This window comes from Malus sylvestris, chromosome 13 (genome assembly GCF_916048215.2).
Source record: "Malus sylvestris chromosome 13, drMalSylv7.2, whole genome shotgun sequence".
In the NCBI taxonomy this organism is placed as follows: Eukaryota; Viridiplantae; Streptophyta; class Magnoliopsida; order Rosales; family Rosaceae; genus Malus; species Malus sylvestris.
Genome location: NC_062272.1, coordinates 12,350,970 through 12,357,109, shown reverse-complemented (window position 1 = coordinate 12,357,109; position 6,140 = coordinate 12,350,970). Strand labels below are relative to the sequence as shown.

Below are 6,140 nucleotides of genomic sequence, written 5' to 3'. Positions count from 1 at the left end.
AATTTCATTGAATTGGATGATTGCATACAACAACCCAAAGCATTCCCCACAAGTTCCCTACATGAATTGTATAATAGAGATACAAGTAAGAATCATTAAGTTCTATGAAAATCATAAGTATTGACGAAACACTTGTAACTATGAATTGCATGAAACTTATGCCAAGAATTTACTTAACACGGTTGTGACGAGCAACCTTCACTACTTGTGAATGTAAGTTCATAACGATTAGGTGAAACTCCATTATATCCTAGCATCAGATTTATGCATGAAAATTAAGCGTGCACTCTCAACCAACATACACAAATCAGTTTTAATTCAATGGATAAGTAAATTGAATTCACAACTTATGAATCACAACTGAAAGTAATCAAATCATATTGCAAGCATGAACATGGTTTCGAATTCCCCCTAGCTAAGGGGGGTTTAGTTCCTCATACTCACAAAGCAAAGATAAACAAATTTAGACATTGAAAATAAAAAAATGAAAACACCTAAAAACGCTCCAACAATCTAACTTGAATGGCAAGCACGTCTAAGGGTCCTCCTTCTTCTCTTTGTTGCGGCACAAGGTGTGGTTTGATGGATGAGTGGTAAATTATGGTGGTGGATGGATATAGGTGAGTTATGGTGAAGGGTGGATGGGTGGATTGTGTTCTCCTCTGGTTTTCTTCTTCCTTGTTATGGTGAATGGTGGATGTATTTATAAGCTAGGGAGAGGACCACCATCTAATTAAGGTGGTAGTGATGAGTGTTGTGGTAATGAGTAGATGTAATGGGTGTGGTGGATGGATGTTTGGTAATGAGTGGATGTAATGGGTGTAGTGGATGAATGTTTGATAATGAGTGAATGTAATGGGTGTGGTGGATGAATGTTTGATAATGAGTGGATGTAATGGGTGTGGTGGATGAATGTTTGGTAATGAGTGGATGTAATGGGTGTAGTGGGTGAGTGTTTGGTAATGAGTGGATGTAATGGGTGTAGTGGATGGATGTTTGGTAATGAGTGGATGTAATGGGTGTAGTGGATGAGTGTTTGTAGTTGTAGGTCAACACACTTGCACACACACATGCTGATTTCTAGCATTCCAATCTTCAACAACGTCCGTCCTCATGTCTCTATGCTTGCACTATCCAATCTTGGCCTAAAAATGCTCCAAAGTGCTCCAAATAGCACTTTGTTGCCAACTTTGTTATTTGAACCTACAAACACACGAAAATAGCTTAAAATACTAAAATAACTAGAATTAAACTAAGTAAATGCCAAGAAACAAGCTCACTAAGTTGCATAAATATGCTCCTATCATCTACCAAAGCAAACTGGTTTGTTTCATTAAGTTTGATTTCCATGATGGTTTATGTTATTTTGGTTGATATATATTTGGGTTGATCCATGAAAGCTTAAATTGGCAATAAGATAAAGTTATACTTGCATGAGTGATGTGCTAATTATTGTAGAGCATGTACATACATTGAATACCATGTTTCAGTTAAGTATGCCATGAATATGGATCCAATTATTTTATGTTTGGCAACTGTATAAAAATAGGCACATGATTTATGTGTTTGACTAAGAATTGAGATTACCAATTTTTAATCGGGTATATGCTAATATACTTCATTTCGATCAGGAAGAGCATGTTAGTGTAATTTGATTTGTTTGAGTTATTCGATATGAAGATAGAAAGAAGATTGAGAGATGCAGGGGAATGAATGTTCTCTCTTTTCTTTGTAGAAGTTGCAGAGATGGATATATTTTCTTAAAGAAGGAAATGAGCACACACACGTGCATTACAAGACATGTTTTTTGCCTTAGCTGGATCCACATACTCACATTTGATCTCAGCCACACATCTAACTAAATCATAGGATCACTACACTTCGCTATTTTAGCCTTACAACTTTTAATCTCACACTTGGCATATATGCTCAAGTGAATTCACAAAGTAAACTCATCTTATTTCACTAATACTAATCAGCTATAGACTTATAATTCAACACTCCCTTTTAAATCTTGAGCTGATTTCACTCCGAGCATACTCCTGAGATAATTGAAACGATCCTTGGCCAAAGGTTTTGTGAAGATATCTGCTAGCTGCTCTTCAGTGGGACAATATACCAGGTCAATGATTCCTTCCTGCAGTGCATCCTTAATAAAGTGGTACCTTCTGTTTATATGTTTAGTCTTCTGGTGAAACACAGAATTCTTGGTGATGGCAATTGTCGAGGTGTTATCACACTGTAAAGAAGTTGCTTCAGTTTGAAGCTCTCCAAAATCTTCCAATACAAACCTGAGCAAGATTGCTTGTGCAGTGGCATCAGATGCACTTACGTACTCTGCTTCTGCAGTAGATATTACCACGCAATTTTGCTTAACTGGAGCCTAAGAAAAAACGCCACTTCCAAAAGAAAATGCATATTCAGATGTACTTTTGCTGTCATCTAGATATCCACCCCAGTCACTGTCACAATAGCCAATCAATATTGCCTTCTTGCCTTTTGTGTATTCCAAACCATAGTCAAGAGTCCCTTTAATGTATCTGAGCACACGTTTGGCAGTTCCAAAATGCTTGCTGGTAGGACAATGCATAAATTTAGCAAGTAGACTAGATGCATACATTATGTCTGGCCTAGTAGCTGTGAGATATAGAAGACTCCTCACAATGCTTCTGTATAGTTCTTTACTTACTGCTCCACTTCCATCATCTTTGGTTAACTTCTCAGTTGCCACAAGTGGTGTGATCACAGATTTGCACTCATTTAGACTGAACTTGTTTAGTAAAGAACTTGCATATTTCTTCTGGTGAATGAAAATTCTAAAGTTGGTCTGAATTATCCACATTCCAAGAAAATGATAGAGAAGACCCAAATCTGTCATTTCATATTTTCTTTTCATGTCTTCTTTGAATTCTTCAAGCATCTATCTATTACTACCAGTATATACTATGCCATCCACGTAGATAGAAACAATCAGAATGTCTTGCCCCCTTGCTTTGGTGTACAGTGTTGGTTCACTCAAACTTTTCTCAAAACCACACTGAGAGAAGTATGTATCAATTTCTCCATACCAGGCCTTTGGAGCTTGTTTTAACCCGTACAGAGCTTTATGCAGTTTGTAGACTTTATCTTCCTTTCCCTTGACTACATATCCTTCGGGCCGATCTACATAAACTTCTTCTTCCAATACACCATTCAGAAAAGCTGATTTTACATCAAGCTGATATAATTTCCAGCTCTTATGTGCTGCCAAGGTTACAAGAGTCCTGATAGTATGCAATCTCGCCACCGGAGCATAAGTTTCATTGTAGTCTAGTCCTGACTTTTGAGCATAACCCTTTGCAACTAGTCTAGCTTTGTTTTTTAAAACTGATCCATCAAGATTCAACTTGGTTTTATAGACCCATTTAACTCTAATAACAGGCTTTTCGGTTAGTCTATCCACAAGCTTCCAGGTGCCATTCTTTTCAATCATAGCTAATTCATTTTCCATTGCCTTTAACCATGATTCATCTTTAGCTGCATCTGCATATCTTTCTGGTTCCAAAATGCATGAGTTGCATTGGGCAAGAACATCATTCAAATTTCTCCATTTCAGAGGTGAGAGATCATAAGTCTTTGAAATCTTTGCAGATTCAGAGGTACAGATTTCTTATTCTTCTGTATAAGAGGGAGAACTAAAACTGAGGAAGCTTTCTTCAATTTCACTCAACTCATATGAATTCACACTAACTACATTTTCAGGTTGATCCTGAATGTAGGTTGCAGCAACTGAATTTTGTGAGTTTTCTTTCCAATTCCAAGTCATAGATTCATCAAAAAACTACATCTCTTGACAAGATTAAGTTCTTAGTGCGTGGATCAAATATTCTGTATCCTTTCTCACATGTAGCATATCCCACAAACACACATTTGACACTCTTAGCATCTAGCTTCTGTCTTGTCTCAGTAGGCTCATGTACATAGCATAGGGAACCAAAAATCTTGAGATGTGCTATACCTGGTTTTCTACCACTATAGGCTTCAAAATGAGTTGTATTTCCAAGTGCCTTTGTAGGACATCTATTTAAAATATACACAGCTGTGTGTACAGCTTCGGCCCAAAGAAAGTATGGCATATCTCTATCATGAAGCATAGTTTTTGCCATTTCAACCACAGTTTGGTTTTTTCTTTTCACTACTCCATTCTGTTGAGGAGTATAAGCCATTGTAAGTTGTCTTTGAATGCCTTCAGTATCACAGAACTTAGTGAACTCAGATGATAAGAATTCTCCAACTTTGTTGCTCCTTAGGCATTTAAGTTTGAACCCACTCTGCAACTCCACCATTGACTTAAACTTTTTGAAGTCATTGAATGCATCATATTTGTATCTGAGGAAATACACCAAAATCATCCTTGTACAGTCATCAATGAATAGCATGAAATACTTGTTTTCAACCAAGGATGCATTCTGCATAGGACCATACAGATCAACATGAATAAGTTATAGAGGACAGTTTGCTCTCCAGGCTTGTTCTTTTGGAAACCAGTCTCTATGTTGTTTTCCAAATTGACATCCTTGACATACATCTTTGATTGCTTCTAGATATGGAAGACCATGCACCATATTCTTCTCACTGAGTTGCTGAAGCCCCCCTGAAGTTCAAGTGACCTAGTCTTCTGTGCCAAATCTGAGTAGAGTGCTCTATGCTAGCCTTCAGAACCAACTGATTATTTTGCAACAGAGAAAAAAGGTAGCATCTATTTTCCTTCTTCTTAACCTTGATGACAAGATTGTCAAGTGAAGGTCCATCAAATATACTACACAAGCCTCCTCTAAACACTAGATAATATCCATGCTCATCCATTTGTCCAACACTCAGTAAGTTCTCTTTTAACCCTGGCAGATGCATGACTTCTCTAATATACTTTTTACCTCTATTAGTGTCTATCTGCAATGAACCCATTCCAGCAACATTCACTAACACACCAATAGGCATTTGCACTTTTCCAGCAACATTTATTTTTATGTCAACAAGAAGATCATCATTCCCTGTCATGTGGTTACTACAACCACTGTCAACATACCAATTTCCATTCACATTTGTCTCTGAGATTGCACTATTAGCATAGAACAAATTCCCTGTCACTTCTACCTGATTTGCAGAGTTTGCCTTTTGCACATTCTTCCCTACAGTGCATTCTCTAGCCCAATGACCAAACTTATCGCATGTATAACATTTGGGCTTCCCATTATATCTACACTCTCCAAAATGGAACTTAGAACACACTCTACACTGTGGTTTGATACTTTCTTGACCCAATGACTATGACTGATATGAATTTGATGCAGGACTATTGAAATGTTTCTGTTGGAATCGAGGTTCTGAATCCCATTTCTTTCCCTTAGAGTTCCAATTCTTTTGGAATTTTGATGAACCAGATTGAACTCCACTTCTATTTTGCCCTTTGGGACTCATTGAGAATGATACAAATGCCTTCTCAGTGGTATCAACATTATGCAAATCAAACCGTTGTTCTTGACTCTTCAAGATTGCAACAACTTCCTGCAATTCTATAGTCTCTAGGCACTTTGTATTTTCTATAACCAAACAGATCGAATCATAAGGTTTATTTAGACTAATCAGAACTTTCTGCACAAGTCTCTCATTAGACAGAGATTCACCAAATGTTCTCATCTAATTAATTAAATAATTCAGCCTTGTGAGATAACTAGATAGGGATTCATCATCTCGCATCTTAGCATACTCAAATTCTCTTCTAAGATTTTGAAGTTTTACAGATCTAACCTGATCACCACCATGGTATTCACCATACAGTAGATCCTATGCCATCTTGGTTGAGTCGGCGTTGGCAATCTGAGGAAAGATCTGATCAGAAACAACATTTTGTATAATACCCAGAGCCTTTGCATCCCTCATGAGCACAACAACCATTTCTTCATCACCGTCGTCATCCGATGACCCTTCAGCTTCCTTCTTCTTCTTCTTTGAATCGGGTTTTGGCAATCCCTTTTCTACCAGATTCCATAACCCAATAGATTTGAAAATTGTTACCATTTTAATTCTCCAAAACTCGTAGGAGAAGATTGGAGTTCTCACCTCCGAGCCTCCAGATCCAGACATCTTGCAAACCTTTCGTG

At 37.5% G+C, this 6,140-nt stretch overlaps 1 long non-coding RNA gene across 1 annotated transcript; it reads right to left on the bottom strand.

Annotated features, from left to right (window-relative positions):
* Nucleotides 1–299: 299 nt before the first annotated feature.
* On the bottom strand, nt 300–5,934 carry LOC126597229 (uncharacterized). Its single transcript, XR_007614177.1, has 2 exons — nt 5,788–5,934; nt 300–1,203 (listed from the first exon to the last, which is right to left on the bottom strand). It is a non-coding gene; the product is annotated as an uncharacterized LOC126597229 (long non-coding RNA).
* Nucleotides 5,935–6,140: the final 206 nt, after the last annotated feature.